The sequence below is a fragment of the Triturus cristatus genome, chromosome 8 (genome assembly GCF_964204655.1).
Source record: "Triturus cristatus chromosome 8, aTriCri1.1, whole genome shotgun sequence".
In the NCBI taxonomy this organism is placed as follows: domain Eukaryota; kingdom Metazoa; phylum Chordata; class Amphibia; order Caudata; family Salamandridae; genus Triturus; species Triturus cristatus.
In genome coordinates, this window is record NC_140591.1 from 713,579,877 (window position 1) to 713,604,019 (window position 24,143).

Here is a 24,143-nt window from a genome sequence, read left to right on the forward strand (position 1 = left end):
CTGCTATGTCCCTTCTCCATATTTTTTTTGGGCATCCCATTTTGCTTCTGAATATTTACTCACAGTATTCTTATATCTATTCTGCTACCTATCTCTTTCTCTCTTGTATGCCTCATGAACCAATTCTTCAAGAGCTTCAAACTGCATAGTTCTAGGATTAGCAGGCACATGCATCAAAAAGAGAGTTTGCGAGACCTTATTTGGGATTTTTAAGGAATCGCAAATAAAGACTCGCAAATCACGATGCAACAAAAACATTGCGAGAATATTGCGAATCGCTAAAAATCGCTAAATAAATTGCGATTTCCGCATTTGCGAACTCGCTATTAGCGACTTCGCAATTAGCGAAATCGCAAATACCGAAGTCGCTTTTTGATGCATCCTGATGACATCACAACCAGGAAGTGAGCAGCACCAGCCTCATTTCCAGTGCACAGTGTCAGGGAGAGGAGGGAGCTGGCTCTGGGAGCTGAACAGGAGTGTGACAGAGACAGAAGAACAACTTGTGATATCAAATGGCAGCCTCACAAACAGCAGAGGAGAGCCAAACAGGCAGGAAACGCAAAATTAAATTTGCAGAAAAAGAAATTGACACCCTCATTGAGGGAGTAGTCCACAGCCATGACAAGCTGTTTGGAAAGGCATCATTGAAAGTGGCAGAGCAGGAGAAAAGGAAAATCTGGCTCCGGATCCAAAACAGGGTCAATGCCATTGGGGTGACACACCGCACCATTGAAGAACTCAAAAAACGATGGTACGACTTGCGCAGTCGGGCTAAGGTGCGCATAGCTGACCGCCTGAAGGAGGCAAAGAAGACAGGAGGGGGAACACCAACAGACACTGGGAACACTCCCATGGAGGACTTGATTGAATCCACCATCCAGCCAGAAGCTGTTGTTGGTGTGACCCAGCTGGACACGTCCGGAGCAGCAAACACAACTGAAGGTAAGATGAATGTATGTTTCCTTAGTTTTACAAAATGTAAAGGTAGAACTCGACCACAGTACAGCCCAAGTGCAGACCCTGAACATCCATTACACAATGCATTCAGTAGGTGAGGGGCATTATGGGAGATGTAGTCAGGTCAAGCAGTTACAATGTCAAATCTCAGAGTAACAACCCAAAAAAGCTTAATAGAGTATAAAATCATTTACAAAGGCAGAAATTTATTACTGTGCAATTAATATCACAGACATGAAATAATACAGTGTTGCACTGTTTCACCTCACAGATGCGCAACGTGTAGAAGATGTGGATAGCGATTCCCCAGACATGCAGGACACCAGCGCAGGTGAACAGATGGACACACCCGTGGTGCAAATAAATCCCTCACGTCCAACAAAGTCACGCAGGGCTACTGTTCCATCCCTAGTCACCATGGAGTGTGAAGATGATGAGGCTGATGCAACACCAGGTGGCAGCCATGGCCAGACAACTTCCATCACACAAACACAACCACAGGTCCCCAGAACTAATCACAGAGCCCGGCGTAGGAGAGGAAGAGCACTCAGGACACAGCAGGAGGAGCAACCAAGTGATGTCTGGGGTGGTCTTGAGGTACAGATGCTCCGTATGCAGCGCCTGCAGACAAAAAACACACGATTAGTACAATTGCAAGTTGGCAAGATGGCTAGCAACATAGCAGTACTGTCTGAAAGTGTGCAGCAACTGAGCAAGGTGATGCATGAGGGAAATGTATCCCAGAAGAGACAGCATCGTCAACTAATGCTGCAATTGAAAATGTTTGCTAAATCAAACAATAGATTGGCCACGACAACTGCACTGCTGGCACGTAGGTCTGTGACCATGCAAACTGAAATGTGCCATTGGAGCGGCGATGTGGCTAAAGCACTGGACCAGGTCACCAATGCAGTTGATTTGCTAAATGCTTCCACAATTGCGGTCAACAATTCCACGCCCGAAGAGGGTAGTGAGGGTGGCTCAAGCCTAAGTAGTGTGGCAGTTCCAGTCCGCACTGCAGGAAGACGCAACACACGCAGCAGTACCCCCGCCGCTTCCAACCTAACGGATGACAATGCTGGGTCTGACAGGCGTCTGGGTGTTCGTGGGAAAAAGCGCTAGACTGGCATGTACAAGTGCATTCCACTATGGTGACGTAACCATTTATTTGGATTTGACTTTTCACAGAGTGACAAGTGAATTGACATTTGCAAACCACTTATGTCCATTGCACTGCTCAGATTACAAGTGTGCTTGAACACTCATGGCAATTTTATTTAATTAAAGAATACTTTGATAGCAATATTCAGTTTCTGTGTCATCATTACTCACCTCAGAAATAATTTTGTGTGATGTCAAATCTTCTCCTACGCCCTTCTGCTGCGCTTGCCCCTTGTGCTGCATGGTGTTGTGGCACTTGCTGGTTCCCATCCTCCGAATCGCTGTCAGACACCTCGATGTCCATTCCTCCCCTTGTCGCTATATTGTGCAGCATGGCACATGCCGCTACTATCTTGCAGCATTGTTCAGGGTTGTACTTCAGTGCTCCACCGGTCTTATGTAGACATCTGAATCGGCTCTTCAACAGCCCAAATGTGCGCTCTATGATGTTCCTTGTCGAAATATGTGCTGCATTGTACCTCTGTTGATTGGCAGTTGTGGGATTGAGGTAAGGCGTCATTAGGTAATTACGCAAGGCGTATGCGCTGTCACCTACATGTAATGGAGCAAAGAGTCAGTGGCAGCTTCACATTGACATACGTACAATGACAGTGATAAACTATAACACATATTTACCAAGCAGATGTCCCTCTCCAAATTCTCCCCTGACAAGACGGGTGTGTATGCCACTTTGCCTGAAGATATAAGAGTCATGTGCACTCCCTGGAAATTGCGCAACAATGTCAGTGATAATGTTTTTGGCATTGCAAACAACCTGAATATTGAGGGAATGGTAACATTTCCTATTTCTATATAAATATTCCTGTGTTGCAGGGGGACATATTGCAACGTGGGTGCAATCAATACAACCCAATACATGTGGGAAACGAGCTATCTGGTAGAACTCCTGTTTGGTTTTTGCAAGGTCAAGCGCGGTGGTAGGGAACTTGATATGAGATCCGATCACGGCCATCATGGCATCAAGGAATGCTTTCAATATTCGTGAAAGTGCGCTTTGTGACACACCTCCCGCAACAGCAATGACCCCCTGAAAACTGCCTGACGCCAGGAGGTGTAGGCAACATAGGACCTGCACATGCGTTGGGATGGCATTGGTCCTACGTGTCTGTCGTTGCATTATGGGGTCCAATTCATTGATTAGGTCATGGATCATTGCTGCATTGAGCCTATACTTGTCGTATATCTCATCCTCTTGCTGGCCTAGCAAAGTTATGCGGACTCTGAAGATGCGCTCATTCATTCGCCTCCGTCTCTGTGCGGCAGCCTGCAGCCTCATCCTCCTCGCCATCAGGTAAATCCCTGCCATTGTGAACAGTGCTGGCTCATTCTGGGTGTGTTTAAATGGGTTTCAGTTGGTTTTCACCTGTCTGTGATTTGCACTCATGATTACCACCTGGTTGTGATCCTTCTTATTTAGCGATCGCTAAATTGCGATTTTCATGGAAATCGCTATTTGCGATTTGTCATGCATACATTTAGCGACTCGTTGTTTGCGATTCGCTAATTGGGAGACGCTGATACCGATTCGCTATTTGAATCGCAGAATGTTTTGCGATTCCTTATATTTGCGAAAAAATGGTTTTTCGCAAATATACAGTTGATGCATTTCAACACTGACTTTTGCGATCGCAAACGGCCTATTTTTGCGATTCGCACCGTTTGCGATCGCAAAAAGGTTTGATGCATGTGCCTGTAGGTCTCAAAATATTCATTCTTCTCCTTTAATTCTATAAAATGTTAATATTAAAAGTCTCATTCCCCGAAAATGCTAAAGTTTCATCTTGCTCGGTGTATTCATCCAGTTTTCTAACCATGTACACGTATGATAACCCCTTTCTAATGACATATAACCAGCAGGGTTTTCCTTCAGGAGCTTTAGGAATTCCTTCTCTGATGGGTATCGGCTCATCTCTACTAAATAAAGATTTCAACAATCTTAGTAACTTCCTGACTCTTCTACGCTAATATTAATCTATATAAGTAAATCTTCAAAGTTCTTCTTCTGTATTATGCTTCTCTGCTACAAATCAACCTAAACCAGCGCGGTACTCTTTGTGATGTTTTCACCTAACTGACCAATACCAGCGTGGTACTCTGTGACGTCAGTTTAACTCCTGCGACTGACCATCCCTTTACAAATCAGCATTAGCGTCTTTTTGAAGTCTTTAAGAAAACAAACTACATAAAACAGCTTGTTTGCTCCACTAAAATAAATAAATAGATAGAATCATATACTCTGAGAATTCTCTTTTTGCTTCTAGCAAAATCTCGACCTGCGTGATTTTACCCACACTCAAGTGAAAAACTCTTGGGACTTCCCCAGAAGCGCTTTCAGAAGGGACCCAAATAAATCTCCACCACTCACACATCAAGGTTCCCTGTGCAGTCCTGACAATCCAACCATTGCCTAGCACAGCATCAACAACAGACAACGCACACTTAGTGTATGCCACACTAAGACTGCCCTTGGCCTTATCCCGGGTTCCAGGGTTCTTAGGCCAACAACGGACCCGTTACTTCCATTAAGGTCAACGACGGACCATAACATAAAACATAAAGGTACCTAATCAATAAATGTCTGCCCCTAAATTCTGTCTCTTCATTACCCAGTATTTTTAGTTTAAACTAACCACCCTCTGCTACCAGAAACTGATCCAGCGGAAGCTTTGTAAATTTCATAGTCATACATATTAACCATACTGTATCACAAATAGGATTTTTCACCATAACTAAAGTTTCAGGCCCATGTAAACTCAATAACCACTTACAAACATCAGGTCCTCCGATAGATCATTGGTAGAGCTAATAGGGACTCGATAATAAGAGAAGGATGCTATTTCCCTCATGAGGACCTATAATGAAGGAAAAGCCTGTCCAACAATAGTTATCACAATATACATTGTGTCCGATAATTCACAAATAATGACAAACTCTGAATCCTTATCAAGGTATCTTTATCTAAATACTTCAAAATATGAATGGTTAATAAGCAAGTACATTAGGAAAATCATAAATTCTGTGTTATTTCAATATAACAGGTAAGTTCACAACAAAGAAATACAGATCATCGACAAATATATCATATAATCAATAACATCATTGAGTGGAGAGAGAGAGAGAGAGAGAGAGAAACAAAAGAAATAATCATTGCAAATTAAGTATGCAAATCAGAATTTATACAAACCTAGAATCAAAGAATACTAATGCACAGCATGCAATAATCAGAAATAGCTAACCCTTCGGCCGCAAAGGTATAGCTTAAGCAACATCACCAGCCGATGAAGTGCAAGATAATCAGGACAGTCTCACTCAGGATTTACAAGGATAATAGCCGGCCAGCGTAGCATAGAGAGTAAGAAACAGCTACTGCCAAGTTTTTTTCTCACAGCAATAATTTTACCCCAAATGCCAAAAAGTTCTATCCCCCTAAAGATGCAATTTCACAGTTCCACCCGAGTCCAGTGGTCCAATTTATGAGGTGATCATCATCTCAGTCAGTTTATCCAGATTTTCTCTGTTAAAGTTCTTTGTTATAATGAATGTCATCATCGCTCTTCGGAAGCAGGAAAGAAAATTTGATAACTTCATGTCCTCGCGCTTGCTTCCACATCAGCTTGCAACATTAGTTGACACAATTATTCATAGAAATAAATACTCTACACATAGAGAGGAAATCCGAGTGATAAACTAAGCACAACTAAACAAATAAATCAGCTTTTTAGAAATAGTCAAGGACAAAATTATTCTGTGGCCTACGTTAGGGAAAGGTAAATTACTCTTTCAGGGTTTTGAGGCCTTCATAGAGAAAACATAATTTGTAATTTTATAAGGAAATAAAACACATGCATTAATATTTTAGCAAAAGAAAGAAACACATAAAGAAATAGGAATTAAAGATTCATTATCCTAATTAAATCCATAAGAATAATCTACATTTCAATAATCAATCTATTAATAATATTTGTTTTCTCTTGTTATGAAAATAGGATAAACATTTCACGAAACATTTTCTGTAAGCGGTTTCTATTTGTTACAATTTCATATTTCTACATGCATAATTCAAAATGCATATTTACTCTAGTCTCTCTTATAACATGTAAAATCACTTCCTAGAATTTTCATGCTTTCAACTTTCAGCATGTTAAGCGTTGCAGCTAACCAAACTATGTTTATTAAACATGTGCCATTCTTCACAATTTCAAGTCATACCTTCAAATGTGCCAGTGTACATAAATGTTAAAACGTCACACCATTAGTCATTGTTTTGTTAATAACACAGTTATGAGCAGATTTGATCAAGCAAGATTATTTTGCAAAAATCATGCTTCATCAAAGACAAAAAGTTTGAGGACGACTCTGTAAAAAGGGACAGGTCCAACACAACCCCCTTCCAGCCTAAAGCCAGGGTAGATTAATCAATACCTTGATGGACTTCCCTGCTTATGGTGATAGAACATTGACCCTGGTCCACAACTACAGGGGCACATTTCAGTTCTATACTTTTCTGAACCCAGTTGGATCCCTCTGTCCATACTCTCAGTGCCCACTAAGCTAACCCATGGGAAATCCTTCTCCTCACCTGTGGATCCCATCTGTGCAGCCCCTAACCTTTGCTCACAGATATATCCCAGTAGGCAGACAGTACCACCATAGCCAACCAAGTGATGCAGCCCATTATACCTCTTCCCAGGAAATCCTCTGTCCATGGGGGCAACAACCAGCAGAGGCCATTGACAGCTGTCAGTGTCAAGAGCCAGGCCCTAGGTCATTCAGAGGTCTATGAGCTCTGCGGTTTCTCAAAATGGGGGGCAGTAGCACCAGGTGCGTTGCACCCCTTTTCCACTTCACCTCCCACCAGCTCGTGGGTGGTATCTTGCATCTGGTCCCTCAGCATAGGGTCTGTACCCTGAGGCTCAACAGGAGACAGGGTAGGCTGTCCTTCACCCTGTTCCTCCTTCTGGGGTCCTGTACCTTCTGCCTGGGAGAGGTACCCCCAGATAACTGAACTGTTGGGGTGCTGGTGGCGGCCGACCCTCCCAGTTCCCCTGACACCAGGAGTCACTAATTTCCCAGAACGCAATCTATGGGCATCCGGGGACTAAATATGAACTTTATCTGGGTTACCTCACCACCCTATTATAGGGGCACCAGGACCACAGGGTGGAAGAAGCACTACTCATGGGCTGGAGTTACCTTACACACCTGGCCGGTGTCCTGTTCTGGAGAAACTAGCCTTTACACCATCATGGTATGCTAGCCCAGTGTCTCTCAGAGCAGTGACTGTGACCCAATTCACTCCTACCTGGTGGAAGTGACAACTCCCACCCTCAGGGATCACTAACGTACCCTCTGAGTCCACCTTCAAACTAAGGGAGATCCTACCTTATTAAGCCCAGGCACTTGTAGGTGAAATCTTTGATGGCCCTGACAATTCTTTTAGTTTTTTTAATCCTTTATTTTATGAGTTTCAATATAATGGTACAGAAACAGAAAACAGGAGTGACTAGCAGTAAATAAAATATTGCACAACAAGATTTTGTGAGATTTGTTGCATATATAAAATACATTTCAAAAAGGACAGTACGGTATGGCTACCCAGCAGACATTTATGGAGGGGGTTAAGTAACACGCTGTAAGGGTGGAACTCTATGAAGTAAGATGATGGGATTGAGTATGGGACACAACACGACGGTGTCCTGGCTGGAGACATCGGAGGGCGGAGAGCTAAGGGGTGCTCGAAGGGTAGGAGCAGGGGAGTCAGGAGTCTGTGCGAGGAGATATTGTCTAAGAGGTTGCATAATATCTTAAGGACGGGTTGTAAGGGACAGTAGGGAGGAATACACTTCATTTGTCAAATCACAGAAGATCATGCTACAGAGCCAGGCCTTAACGGTGGGACATACGCAGCTGCCCCAGTGGATGGCGATCTTGTGTTTAGCTAGGAGTCGAGCAATGGCAGCAAATTTGCGAGTGGTTCCGGAATAGGGGAAACATTGCCCAGAAGTGTCACAAATGGGAATGGGTCGAAAGACACTGAGATCATCTCAGAGAGAACCTGAAACCCTTCTGTCCAGTACGAGGCTATCCATGGGCAGGTCCATGTTAGATGGGAAAAATCCATGTCTGGGCCACAACACTTGGGGCAGAAAGCGGATCTGGAAGGATCAATGCTGGGTAGGAGGTAACATAGGCTCTGTGGTGGAAGCAGAAATGTAGAAGTTCATGTCTGTGGTTGGAGGAAATCAGCCTAGTCTGGGTGCAGCAGAAAGCCCAGTCCTTGACAGAGAGCAGGTGTTCTAAGTCCCTCTCCTGCATTTCCTGCACCCCCTCATATCGGACCGTTTTAGAGCCATGCATGCCCGGTGGAGTTTAGCAATTAGATGTGAACCATCTGGGGCTGGTATCAGAAGGGTGAGTGGTATGAAGTCGTCAGGGGCAAGCGGGTAGGACGGGCTCAGAAGCGCAGGGCTCCGTGGTCTATTAAAAATAAACCTATTCATAAAAGGAGTGGAGGAGTGTGTAATATCGGGATTGTGTGGCAGGATATGGCCATCTCGGAACACATCTCCCAGAGTGTGGAGGTCATACTTATGTAGAGTACGCTGCACTCGTTTTTCGGTGGGGAGTGGGAGCCAGGGATCCAGGGGCAGGGGGAGACTAGTCGGATATAAAAGATCGATGCCCGATGTGCCGCTGAGCTTCTGCCAGGCCCAGCAGGTGGTAGACAGGTTCTGGATGTCATTGGGGTCCAGTCTAATGCCTAGCGGTAAGAGTGCATTCAGGGGTGTAGGAGTTGTCAAGTCTCGTTGCGGTTTGGAGTAAGGTAATTGAGCATCTGGGTGGAACCAGTGGTACGCAAAATGTTCCTGAGCTAAAAGGAAATACAGTCAGAAGTTGGGGACTGCGAAGCCGCCACGGTCATAGGGGAGAGTTAAGGTGCTCCAAGTGACATGTGGTCATCGGTCAGCCCAGAACAGTTTCAAAAGTAGGCTTCTGAGTGTAGAGAAAAAGGCCTTGGTCAAGGTTATGGGAATGTTTACGAAAAAGTACAGGAACCGAGGGAGGACTATCATTTTTATAAAGGCTATGCGGCCAGCCATCAATAAGGGGAGTTGTCCCCAAAAATCGATTTGGGTAGTGAGTTTTTCCACCACTGGCACATAATTCAGTCAAATTACGTGTTCCCATGTAAACACACCCCCAGGTACTTAGTGGTGTCAGCGGACCATTTAAAGGCATATGCACCGGCAGGTGGTATAGTAGCGTCGGTGAGAGGAAACAGCTCTGGCTGGATAGCTCGCCAAAGCAGATCACTTCTTGGACAATGGGAATTCAGTTACAAGTAGGATGACGGAGAAAGAAAAGGATATTATTGGTGTACATAGACATAAGGAGCGGCCCCGTGGTAAATTGCAAGCCACGATTGATATGACATTCTTGAAGCTGTCGTATCAGGGGGTCCATAGCTAGGATAAATAGTAAAGGCGAGAGTGGACAACCCTGCCTAGTGCCCCGGGAGATGTTGAAAGGGTCTGTGAGGGAGCCATTAACGAGGATGAGAGCTGTCGGTTTAGTGTATAATATGGAGATAAGGGAGAGGAATTGTTCACTGATTCCAAGTTTCCACAAAGTATCCAGAATGAAAGGCCCCTCCATAGAGTCAAAGACCTTCTCCGTGTTGAGTAGGGTGACTACAAGAGGGGTATTTGGGGATATTCAATTTTAAACGGAGAAGCCAGTGTGTAAATTTAAGGAGGTGGACCAGTGTGGTATGAATCCGTTCTGCACTGCGGACAGTATCTCTTCCAATAAGGATGATAATCGGTTAGCCTGGGCTTTGGCCAAAATGTTATTATCGTGATTGAGGAGAGAGAAAGAGGTCTGTATGAAGCATAGCACCTAGGGTGCTTTGCCAGGTTTCTGTAAGAAGGAGAGTACTCGCATGGAAGGAGGTAGGATGCCGGTGAAAAGGGTCTCTGCACATACCTCAAGCAAATGGGGGATCATGGTGGATTTATATGCTTCTTAAAAGACTCCCCTCAGGCCATCTAGTCCAGGGGCCTTTGAGCCATCCAGAGAATCAATCGCCGGGTTATCTCTTCAAACTGTTGCGGATATCGCAGAGCCCTCCCGCATGTTTGGAGATGCAGACTCCCTATATGTCGGCTTTAAATGTATCCCAGAGGATGGCATATTGAGGAACCAATCCTATATTTAGCTGAAAATATTCTACAACTGTGTCACGGAGCTCTGAGCTGAAAACTGGGCCCAAAAGCAAAGTCAAGGGAAAGGACCAACGGTGCTCGCAGCTGCAGCTATGAGGAAGAGCAAGCGTCAGCTGTACTGGGGCTTGGTCAGATAGCGTATGTGGTAGTACCCGAATGTCCCAGAGCCACTGAAAGCCAGCCTCCGAGATGAGCCAATAATCCAGTTGGGAACAAACAGAGTGCTGAGCTGAGTTAAAAGTGTAACCTGAAGTAGCAGGATGATTCACGCGGCAGAGGTCCAAGAGGGTTTGCATATGTACCATATCTTGACAAGCGCGTAGTAAACCTGGTTTAGTGCACAGGATGGCACTGGAAGAGTCTATGGCAGGATCCAGGAAGATATTGAAGTCCCCACCCACTAGGATGATGTCAACATCAGTACTATCCAGGAGGGCAAACAGTGGCCGATAGAAGGGGGGGTCGTCAGTGATCGAGTGTAGAGATTTAAGAAAACGATTAGTCTCCCCAACATGGTTCCCATCACCATAATGGAGCGTCCCTGCATGCCTGTAATAGTAGATTGGTGTATAAGGGAAGGTATTTATGGATAAGTATGCAGACCCCCAGGAGAAGGAGGGCCCTGAGACTTCTTAACCAGAGGCAAACACACAAAAGCCCCTGGAGAGCCTTGGAAGCAGGCTGTAGTCCAGTTCTATCACTCCTAGTATAGAAGCAGCAAGCAGCAGGCCAGAATAGCAAAGCAACAGGCAGAGTGGCAGTCACTCCTACAGTATCCAGCTCTTCTTCCTGCAGAATGTCCTCTGTCCAGAAGTGTTCTTAGTTTAGGGTGTCAGAGGTCCAAGGCTTATAGCACTTTCTGCCTTTGAAGTAAGCAAACTTCAAATGAAAGTCTTTGTAGTGCACAAGATCCTGCCTTACCGTGATGTGGCTCCAGACACACTATAGGGGGTGGAGACAGCTTTGTGTGAGAAGAGGCACATCCCCATTCAGGTATCATAGACAACCCCTCCAACCACGGTAGCTCAGGGAGGCCCATCAGCATGGTGATGACCCATCAGGATACACAAGGCACACCTCAGCTCCCTTTGTGTGACTGTCTAGAGTGAAGGCACAAGCGTCCAACAGACATAGGGTACAGCGCTCCATCAAGTGAAGACAGGACCCAGAAGAGGGTATGGGATGCCACCGGAGGGACCGCAGAGCATGGAGCGCGTGGAGAACATGGGAGTAAGGGAGCAAGAGACCAGTTGTATCAAGGAGGAGACGGAGAGAGAGAAGCACCGCGATTGACAGCTGGCGGAGGAGAAGACTTCGGGGAACCGAAGGCATGGGTGGAGCCAAGGGGCTGCGAGGACCACGCTTCGCCCAGCCACGCTCCAGGAGGAGCGTGGCTAACACAGGTACGCAAGCGCTTCGCGGGCTGGGTAGGGAGGCGGGAGAAACCGGACGTTTAAGGAGAAAACTGCCCCCTGCCTACTTTTGGGTGTCTTCTTCCCCAGCACTATCAAGTTCCTACACGTGTAGTCGTCACGAGTGTGTTGGTGTTCCCTCACTCCCCTTCCCCGTGGTATAATTGGAGATTGGAGTCTCATCAGTTTTCCCCATTTCACTTCTCTCCCCGAGGACCCCCATGCCAGAGACTGTGACTAGAGGCCAGGAAGAAGGCGTGAAGATGCAAAAAGAAGAGGACAAGCAAGCAGGACTTTTACACCAGCCCCATTCCCCCTACTCTGTTGTGCCTCTATCGTGGCTACACGAATGAAACGCGTGTTGTGCACAATAAAGCCCTCACTAAAACCCCAAGGAGTTGTGCCAGTTATGGAATGCGGGAAACCCAGGGGAATATGCGTTATCAGGAGCAGGTGACTATTCCTTTAAACGGAGTGACCGGGACTTTGGCTTTTCCCCTTTTCATGACGTCGGGTACAGCGCTCCATCAAGCGAAGACGGGACCCGGAAGAGGGTGTACGACGCCACCGGAGGAACCGCAGAGCATGGAGAGCGTGGAGAACGTGGGAGTAAGGGAGCAAGAGACCGGTTGGATCAAGGAGGAGACGGAGAGAGGGAAGCACCGCGATTGACAGCTGGCGGAGGAGAAGATGTCGGGGAACCGAATGTGTCGGTGGAGCAAAGAGGCTGCAAGGACCACGCTTCGCCCAGCCACGCTCCAGGAGGAGCGTGGCTAACACAGGTACGCAAGCGCTTCGCAGGCATACCCTTCCCACATAGGGCGAACAGCAAAACACACAAGATGATGGACGGAATGTTGCACATTGGCAAAACATACACTCCCAGTCACAGATCTGGGTTTAATCCATTGTTATTTTGCTCACCACGCCACCCCTGTTCAGACATGGCCATATGCAAATCAGTCTTGACCCTGTGCCTCATGGGAACAGTCCAGCCCGAACTGCCAAGCCATGTCTTCCCTGGACCGGAATCAAGCATCCTGGGACCGGTTTCGGGGTTTCACCCCTCTTCAGCCAGGATAGCTTGACTCCAGTGGCGTAGTTAGCATGGGACCCACGTCTGGGCATACCCTTCCCACATAGGGCGAACAGCAAAACACACAAGATGATGGATGGAATGTTGCAGATGAGGCACAGGGTCAAGGTTGATTTGCATATGGCTTTGTTCAAACTGGAACGGCATGGTGAGCAAAAAAACGATGGATTTAGGCCCAGATCTCTGTACTGGGGTGAATGTATGACATTGTTCTGCATTCTGTCCATCAACTGTTGTTTTTGCACTTTCTAAAAGTGGCATTTTCAAACAAGGAATTTAAAAAACAAATTTACCAAAAGATAAATTTATACATTGTGAGTTCAGAGACTCCAAACTCCAAATCTGTATCTGCTCCCAATAGGAAATTACACTCAAACGATATTTCATGGCAATCCCTATGGTACTCTATGGTAGAGATAGTCCTTGCAATAATGAAAAACAAAATCAGCAGAATTTCACTATTAGGACAAGTAAAACATGTGTCCTACCTTTTAAATACACTGCACCCTGTCCATGGGGCTGCCTTGGGCCTACCTTAGTGGTGACTTGCATGTTGTAAAATGGAAGGTTGGGGCGTGGCAAGTGAGTGCACTTGCCAGGTCGAAATGACAGTTTAAAACTGCACACACAGACACTGCAGTGACAGGTCTGAGACATGTTTCCATGACTACTTATGTGGGTGGCACAATCAGTGCTGCAGGCCCACTAGTAGCACTTGATTTATAGGCCCTGGGCACCCATGGTGCACTTTACCAGGGACTTAAAATGAATCAAATATGCCAATCATGCATATACCAATCACTAATACAATTTAGACAGAGGGAATATGCACCTTAGCAATGGTTGGCAGTGGTAAAGTGCCCAGAGTCCTAAAACCAACAAAAATAGGTAAGAAAAAATAGGAGGAAGAAGGCAAACACTTTGGAGATATCCCTGCAAAAAGGGCCAGGTTCAACAGTGCCCAAAGTCTGACAAATCAGGGTGAGAGACGTCTGGCATCCAGTGAAAGAAACATTATATCTAAATATTAAAAAACATGTTTTGGTATAATTTCCTACTGCCTATGGGTGATATCTGTGGCCAAAAGACAGGCTCCCTAGATTAGGATTTTGCTTCCAGCTGGTTTCCAAATTTTAGAAAAGGGACTGCACCCAGTTTATTGCATACAGACAGCCTAAACCCCTAAACAACTATACATGTGTTATATCCCAATTCTCATAAGATCTAGGCGGTCAAAGTTGGATGGCAAACCTTGGCATGGATATGTTCCTGCATGAGAGAGACTGGAGGGAATTATGTTTTGGGACACAAAATGCTAAACAATTGACAATAGTCATGTACAGAGTGCTCTACTGGCCAGCCACACAGGGAAGGGAGGGCTGGCTTGTACCAATACATTACACAATTCATACACAAATTGATAATATAACATTTTTAGGTCAAGGTTAAGCGTACAACCTCTTGTATACTTTAGTATACATATATCTCTGTGGGCCAAATGCCATTCCTTTCTTCTCGTTTGTTTCAATGTCCTTTAACAATCCTTGCTTACTAGTGGCCAGTCCTGCCTCTTTGTCCCTCCTTTTTCCTCCAAGGAGCAGGGACTTAGTACAATATCATTACACTTTGTTCTGTTGATCTGTTCGTGGGGGGGACTATTTTATTATGTTTTCAATCTCTTGTTACACTGTTGGCCCTCAGACGTAACTGCTTACATTTTATTGCAGCATTCACGTCTTGTCGTTCCTGTTCGAAGCCAGCAGCAGCCAGCCATGCTTTATAGCTACTGCAGCTCTAAAGCATGTAAAAAGTTAAACCAAAACTTAAACACAGCTTGAAATGATACTTTAATATGCATTCTGCTTGTTGTTTTCCTACCCTCCAGGACTTGTGCTTGGCTGCTGGCTGAGGAGTCAGAAGTTTCCTCTCATCAGTTTTGAGCTGAGACCAAAATGTTTCCTTCTGGAAAAAAGTCCCCTTTACAATGTGCATTTGAATGTATTACATTAAATAAAAGCAGAACAAGAACACAGGGCCAGCACAAGGGCTGTGCAATTGCACTAGATAGTAACTTCAGAGGGGCAATGTTTCCAGTTTATTTTGCTTTTAAAAGCACTCCACACATTCCTGGCCTCCTGCAATTTCCAGACAGTAAAAATGTCAACATAACTCTGTTGACTTATGTTCTTGATGGAGAGATCAGAGTTGTCTAGTGGAGGAAAAATGTCAACATAACTCTGTTGACTTATGTTCTTGATGGAGAGATCAGAGTTGTCTAGTGGAGGAAGTTTTAACTCATTGCAAGGTAGCCAGAGGGTTAATATGCCAGCTGCGAAGAAAGTGTACCATGCAGATTACAAAGTGCATAAAATGTAAATAAGTCAATGGTTTACTGCTCTTTCGTTACTTGCAGTTTATAAGTTAAAATCCTAAAAAAACAATGAATGTATAAATGTCATCAAAGAACTGCATGCACTGCAAAGTAAAGATTAGAGGAGATATTAAAGTTGCAAAAAGGGTTAATCTGGATGGAAATTGATTTTTTTAATTTAAGAGAACCCCCAACTATTGTGTTCTGTTTTCAATTCTGAGTTTGTGCTTCTGCGGCCCAAGCACTCTTTAACAATGCTGCCACCAAATGGAATGACTTGTGACTCCTACACCCTGTAGTCCTCTGTTTTATATGACATTTCCTTTACACTAATTTATACACTTACGATTGATTGTCTCTGTGTAATTTGTGTGTGATGCAAAGTGCTCTGACACCCTACACTGGTATGTATGGCGCTTTATTACTAATTAAATGAATCTGAACATTAGTGGTTATGGAGGCTTGAGGGACACTGTTAAAGAGTGGTGGTGAGGGAATACGCATCACCCAGCCTTACCTCAACATCACCTGAGCACCGTCTCAACATCAACACAGCACCACCTCCTCATCAGTGCACCACCAGTGCAGCACCAACTCAGCATCAGCGCAGCACCACCTTAACGTCAGCACTGAACAGCATTATCTCAGAATCAGTGCACCACCTCCAATGCAGCCCCACCTCAGCATCAGTGCACCACTACCTTAGCACAGCACCAACACAACATCACTCTGCACCACCTGATCACCAGCTCAGCACCGCCTCAGAAACAGTGCAGCACCACCACCTCATCACTCATATCCTCATTAGCACAGCACCACCTGAACACCAACACCTCAGCATCAGCACAGCCCCATCTTAGCATCAGCACAGCACTACCTCCTCATCAGCGCAGCACCATCTCGGCATCAGCACAGCACTACCTCCTCAGTGCACCACCAACTTAGCACCAGCGCAGCACCACATCAACATCAGCACAGCGCCATCTCAGCATTAGAACAGCACAATCTCTGCGTCAGTGCACCACTACCAGCGCAGCACCACCTCAGGACCCATGCAGCAATAACTCAGCATCACTCGGCACATCCTCAGCACCAGCGCAGCACCATCACCTCAGCATAACTCATCACCACTCATCATCACTCAGCAGCAGCACAGCATTACTCAGCACCACCTCAATATCACTCAGCACCACCTCAATATCACTCAGTACCATATACACTTCAGCACACCACATCAGCATCACTTAGCACCAACTGAGCATCAGCTCAGCACCACCCGAGCACCAGTGTAGCAGCATCACCTCAGCATGATTCAGCAACACTTCAGCATTAGCACAGCACTATCTCCGCATCAGTGCATCACCACCAGCTCAGCACCAAAGCAGCCCCCCCTTAGCAGCAACTCGGCGCCAATGCAGCGCAACTTCAACATCAGCGCAGCATTACCTCAGCTCAGCACCAACTCATCACCCAGCACAACCTGAGAACCAGCACTACCTCAGACCCCGCGCAGCACCACCACCTCAGCCTCACTCAGCACCACATCAGCCCTACTCAGCACCCCCTCAGCATCATTCAGCACCACCTCATCATCACCTCAGCATCACCTCCTCATCAGTTCACCACCAACTCAGCATCAGCGCAGCACCACCTCAGCACCAGCACAGCACAACATAAACATCAGCACAGCACCATTTCTGCATCAGTGCACCACAACCACCTCAGCCGCAACTCAGCACCCATGCAACACCACCTCAGCATCAGCAGAGCATCACCCAACACAGCACCATCGCTGCACCATCACCTCAGCATGACTCAGTGCCACAGCGTCACTCAGCACCACCTCAGCATCACTCAGCAACATCTCAGTAACATTCAGTATCACCTCCACACCAGCATACAACTACCTCAGCATCTCTTAGCAATACCTGAGTTTCATTCAGCACCACCTGAGCATCACATCTGTACGAGCACACCACCACCTCAGCACCACTTCAGCATTACTCAGCACCACCTCAGTGTGCCCTCAGAATCTGGCGTCTGTTGACTCTCTCATTGTGTTGGTCTGCTGCTCATGTTGTAATTCAGGTAGTATTTCTCAATCTCTGCCGTCCTATTGTTTATGTCCCTGCATAACAAAAAAAAGCTGTAACAAACGAGCATTACAACAGGCAGGAGGAGATTACCAGCATTGCAAGGACAGAAGAAGCTAAAAGACATTTTTTGATAATTCTTGTTTTTAAAAGAGTCATTCAATTGTACACAATATCTTCTTTAAACTCCACTACATAACACTCCACAACACAACGTACCACTCCACATACTTACACTCCATTACACGCAGTCTCACACCACATAATTCAAATACACTCAAAAATACATAAATGCGATCCACATAATACAACTGCACACAATACCACATAATTCCACTAAACAAATTCACACCACACAGTTTCACACCACACTATCCCACAACTAACAAGTCCAATTCAACCCATATAATTGGTACACACCACATACATCCACTCCAATCCATAACACATAGATAAGAGACATTTACATTTACAATGCCAATAGCTCCAACTCTTTCCTTTTTTTTTGAACTCATAGATCTGATGCTTAGCTCCTACCTATTTGTTCTTTTCCGTCACCAAAAATGCAAAGCTATACAAAATGTTCCATGCTACACAAATCAGCTCCACACATTTCCTACCCACACCACATAATTTAACACCAAACCACATAATACAACTCAACAACACAATGACACAACACCACATACATCCAATCCACACCACACAATTCCACATCGTGTCGCAAAATTCAACTGCACACCACATAATTAAACTGTACAAGTTACCACTCCACACTTCAACATAAACAAATGTGAGACCGATTGCATTACCAATGCTTGTTATACTTGGAATATAGTCCTGATATCTCATTAAATGATTAGGGCACATAATCAGTGATTCGGCCACGTTTTTGTGAACTGTGTATATAATTGATGGTGCAGACTACTTTCCCTAGGAAAAAACACATATTTGGTATTGCAGTACCCAAGGCTTTCAGGGCAACATTTCTTTTGTTAGCTTTCTGGGACTTATGTTTGTAATTTTTTTGAGCTGCAACAAAATATTGAGCAAATTGTCAAAAATAAATAAAAATATCTCCACATTTTTCATTGTATCTTCAGTTTGCAACATCGGCTGTTCCTCCATGGGTGCAGAGGAGCATTGCCCCCTCACACTGCTGCGCAGAAAGCAGGCAAAATAAAATTATTTTATTACTATTTTTTTTTTGCTCTGTGCCAGCAAACGTAGAGAAAGGGCAGGGCGGGGCCAGTGTGTCACTGCTGCCAATGATGGGCAGCACTGAGAAGTTGTCATTTAAGTTTGATGTGCGCATGTTAGTTTGGCTGGCTATCTTGCTACGGCCAAACTGACATGCACAATTCAAACCTCTCCAACCTGGCTGTCTTGGACAATTAGGTTGGAGAGCAAGCACAGGCCTATAGTGCATTTAGAAGCGTAGAGCATGCCCGCCCCAACTAATCAAGGCGCTTCACTCATGCTGCTTAACAGCATGAGAACAGCGTCTTGATTAGATGAGAATTCGCTGTGGGCTTAGCTTCGAGGACGTACTGCAGAACAATGAGGACATGCTGCAGAACATTGAGTGGCAGTGTAAGGTAAGTGATTTTTTAATGTTTGTTTTTATCATATTATATGTATATACTTTTTGCGCCCCTCCGATCCTATTTGCCACCAAACATCACTGGTCTGCAAAGAGATATTGATGTGGGGTTTGCATCAATATATTGCCCTGAATGTGCTGAAAAACACACGTAGTTTGTATAGGTACACAAAAACACAAAGAGGTTCATGTGCTTCAACAACATAAGGTCGATTTTTTTAATGAAGCTCAGACACAGAATTATGCAAATATCCCATAAGTGAAAGGTTTAATGCTGATAGTGTTTCTTCAAGGTTCGTAAACCATTTGTTGGGCAACGAAGATGCTGTTTTTCTCGATGAAGTCTTGCATCTGAATAAAAACTGATTTTTTAATGAATTCACTCAGAAATAAGCCATTTGAAATTGCCCATAGTTTTTTTGGGTCCATGTATATAGTCCACGCTTCTTCAGACTTGGCTTGATGTAGGATATTTATAATGTTCTGAGGAAATTTCTAGGCGATTGTGATTTGCTAATTATTGCTCTGGGTGGTACAGGTGCAAGAGTTGCTTCAAGAATCTTCTTGAATTTCTATTGGGAGCACAAGTCAGTAGGTGAGCTAGCAGTCCTGACTAAAGTAATCAGCTTATGTGTTTCTTTTAAGGATGGTCTGTAAAATAGGCATAATTTAGATGTGTGTTGCTGTGGTGACTATTTGGTTCAATTGAAAGTATTATGTCGTTACTGATTTTCCTTGTTTGGCAATAGGTCTCAAGATTCTAGACTTTTTTCGTTCTATGTGCTGAAAAAGTTGCAAAGTTCTTGTGAGTCTTTGGCGCAGTGTAGAGTGGAGTCTGGTCTTTCAGATTTCAGCAACGGCTTCAACAGTTCTTTCATCAAATTGGTGGTATACGAAAAGTGTTGAGAGAAGTAAGCTTTTAATGATATTTTAATGGTAGCTTAATAGACTCTGCATAGTCTTTGAACCATATGTTGTCTTTCCTGTCATACGAATCTCGTCTGCTAGTCTAGAATACCGATTTTCCTTCTATATTAGAATTGAGCCTAAATGGGCTTTGAAGGGTACCACTTGACCAAAGACCTTTGTGAGCCAGTGACTGAACTGCTTGACAGATAACATAGGATTTTAGAGCATATATAGCTCTGAAAGTATAGCATGCATCATATATGATCCTGGAAACAAGCTAGCTGTGATTTAGCTCTGGTTATCTGATGGAATTCAGGTTTGTCACACCAGCTGTTGATGTCTCCTATGATACATAGATTAGAGTGGGCAACTGTCATACAGAGTCTCAGAGGGCATCTGTAAGTGTTGCATTGTGTGGAGGTGATCAGTAGATTAGAAGAAATGGGGTGGTGAAGAAAAAACAAATTGCTACGACCGTTTTTATAGTGTATTAAATATCTACTGGGAATAGTTTCATGGAGAACAACTGATATGTCATTTCCCATTCAACTTTTTGTGATAAAGAGAAAATCAGACCTAGAATCACTTTGTAGGCAGCATATGTATATTTCATCTTAAAGATCTAGAGTTCTTTTGATAGTCACTTCTCTTGATAAAAATGCCATCTGACTTGCATGACTGAGCCCTGGGTCCGTGACACAAAAGGTCGCAAAACACAACATGGAGAGTGAGAGACCATATGCAGGAAAGATCCATATCCAAGCTTGTTATTTTCAACTCCAAAGAAAGAGACCAGTCTCTTCTTGTTAAAAACAACTTATTTATTCCTGTATCAAAAGGATTGTAAAATCATCTTAATCCAACACGTTTTGTTCCTTAGAGGAATTTCACTGGAGCTCAATAGTGTTTTGAGGTCATTTTTATGAGAAGGCCACACAATTCACACTAAATCTCGACCTTCAATTTATTATCCTAGGACATTATATACATGTGTAATGGAGATGCTAGTTACCAATAATACATTATTTGTGTCTGTATAAGTGTTTGGGCTGTCCTGTCTTTATTCACCTGATTAGTTTAATAAGATGCCAAGTTGTTCAGCCAAGATTAACATGTAGATTGTATGCAGTGCAACTCCAGATACAAGGACCTGAATTCTCAAATAAATCCAGACTTCTCCCAGAGAAGCATATCTCCAAGCGACAGACTCCAACTCTCTTGGGGCATAGGTGCAGGAAAATGAGCCAGTACTTCCGGTGAAACAAGAATCAGGTCTAGTGAATGAGGACAAGGAGCTGTGGATTGAGACTGAGGTTCTGTGGGCGAGTTGTGATGATAATGTAAAGTTTATTTAATATTATCACACCCTGGCGAAGAATATTGGTCTGAAATGCATAGGGGATGGTTTCTAATGGATACTGTCATTGACTATACATGACATCATTGAATGAAATAAGAATGCAAATCATGTACTCAAGTGAAAACCAAGATAAGGGACCATTAATAAAAAGATTATGTGATTTTTTTAAAGAACTCAATGGAATACATTTGGTTGTTCCTTGGTAAGAGGCAGCAGCTCAATGGAGCAATTAAAGCAGTGCTTCTAATGCACTTTGTCCGTTGACATTTAGCTTGTCATAATATATCATCATCACCACATCCAGACACTTCAGCAGGCACTGACACTAAAAATATGTATGGAGTGCTAATTCTCATTTCTTCAAGCACTGGTATCTCGGTAAGTTAATGATCATAATGTATTAATGTTGTGGGCACTTAAACCTTCTTAGGTCAAATACCGAGTGGCACTGAGTTTATAAATACTACCATATTTTGTTTACCGTATTATGGAAAGGCAAGATGATGGTAATAAAAACACTTCGGAAAAAACACACGCACAGCGTTGTTTGTATAAAGCACATTAATCTTGTTGACCATTTTATGATCAAATTTGGCAGCACATGACATCTATATTCATCTCTGCAGGACGTAGTCAGCTGTCTTAAAGCATAAATACCTGGAGGTAGATAGCTGGGTTAATATTCATACTGCATTATTATTGTGAGTGTTATGGAGCAGAAAACGTTGCTGCAGAGTGGTGTGACTTTTTCAGGTGGATATAACCAATATAATATAACCCAATGTGGACATACGTGTTCCCGTTATTCCCCTCAAAATATCTCACTTTGAAAACGCTGGCACGTATGTCTTAAACCCCCGACATGGGAGGACTAGTGCGTCCCAATAATAGCTGGCTCCTAATACCAAGTCGGAGTATTGAGGATGGCAAAAACAAGGTTGCAAATATCTCATTAGCACTCCTTGGAATAATCGAGGCTTCATAGAACCGCTAGGATCATTCTTTCTAACATGTTTTTCTCCGTTATTCAAAACACCAGCCACTGTTTAACAAATAACTAGACTACAGACGCAAACGTCGTTCGTTTCTACGTTGGAATCCAGTCACATTCCAGCGCCCTTTTCTACAAACAAACCATCACATCACAAAGGACCCTTTTCTAACGTCATTGCAAGTACGGTGGTGTGGGAGGTCACACCGTTCCTTTCGCGCTAGGCGGAACCTCTGCTAAAGATTGCGCGCGTGCAGCGGAGGTACCCGGAACCCGACCAAGGCGAACACCGCACAGCGTCGCAATAAAGAAAGACACAGGGCGGGTCATGGCGCGGAACGCCTCTCCTGACCCGCGCACGCGAGCCACGTGAGCATGGTCTTCTATAGGGCTCAGGACTGCCTTGTTTTCCTCCTGTACATCCTCCTGTTCTGCTGTGGTGCCCAGCTGAAGGACCAAACTTATACATCAGGTATGGCGCGTGCCTCGCAAATTCAGCTGTTAGCGGACGAGGGCACGTGCCCGCCATGTCCGGCCATTGTCACTTGTCGCTGCCAAGTGGCGGTTAGAGAAGTGCGTTTTGATACATTCTCCGCCCTGTCCTCTTTAACATATTTGAACATATTTAAAATAACTCAAATAGAAGTGAAAAAACCTAAAGAAGTTCAGAATGTGATCGATATTTTATTAGGTATCAGTTGACAGTGTATGGAAAATCCATACGACAGGGTCACCTTTTTACTACCATTCCTCCACCTGACCAAAAAAAAAAAAAGACTCCATAAACTTCCTCTGGTACACACTCTTTTCAAACCTATAGCACCCCTCCCAAAAACGGTTTATTCATCCTAATGGAACTCCTCTACAACGTCTGACTTCGCCTTCGTTTTAGAGTAAACAGTTTGAAAGGTATGTCCACGCATTTGCAGGTTTTGTATTTTGAATAAAAACCGAAGTCACGTAACTTTACAACAGTTAACTGATACTTTAAAGGGGTGACTGTACATGCAAGATGGTGACGTCAGGATGATACTGTGAGGGATTTTACTCAGTCCTTTCCCGTCTTCCCTGATGACAGACCTTTGCCTTTATTTTCTGAGATGGAAGGAGCTATAAACACATGAATCACAATTGTCTCTAAGTTCAGTCAATAAGAGTTGCAAGTAGTTTTGAAGGGTTTTATTTTATAATTAAAAGTTTAGTAAATTCAGATTCGTTTTCATTAGTCAAATAGCAGATTACAGAAATGAAAAAATATAATTAGAGCAAATCCTATCTAAATATTGCATTCAGTGTGTTCCATGAAGGAAGTAATCCCTGTTCTAAGAATGGGGCGAAAATAGTGTCAATCAGAACCCATGAAGAGTTCAAAAGTGAGAGGCAAGAGTAAGAATGGAGCATGAAGCTCAAAATCAACTACAAAACTTCCCATAATGAGAGATTCAAAGAATACAGTAGAACCTCAAAGCAACATTGGCAGTAGCAAATGCAAATCAGCAAGGGGAAATGTGCAGAGTATGGGTCTGATAGAGTGGTTTAGAAAATCTTCTGAGCAAGCTTGGAAATAAGCAGTAGCTCTAGCAAACTGCAAATCAAGAGTAAGCTTTTGCATTGCAATAGGTCTTGCATTTGTGAGAGTTTGAGCTATTGGCATTGTAAATGGCAATGACTCTTATCTATCCATTTTGGTTTGGAGTAGAGTAGATGTATGTTGTTTGGAGGGAAATTATGTGGGTTGAATTGGAATTGTTAGTTGTGGAATTGTGTGGGGGTAGAATAGTGCAGTGTTGAGTGGATTTGTGTTCTGGAATTTTGTGACATGGTGAATAGATAGGGGTGAGACCTGCAAAGGTTAGAAAGAAAGGAAGAAAGAGAGGGATAGGTAGTTTGTGCATGAAGTGGTGAATGAACTCTAGATAGAGGAGCCGAAAGAGTGTGTGA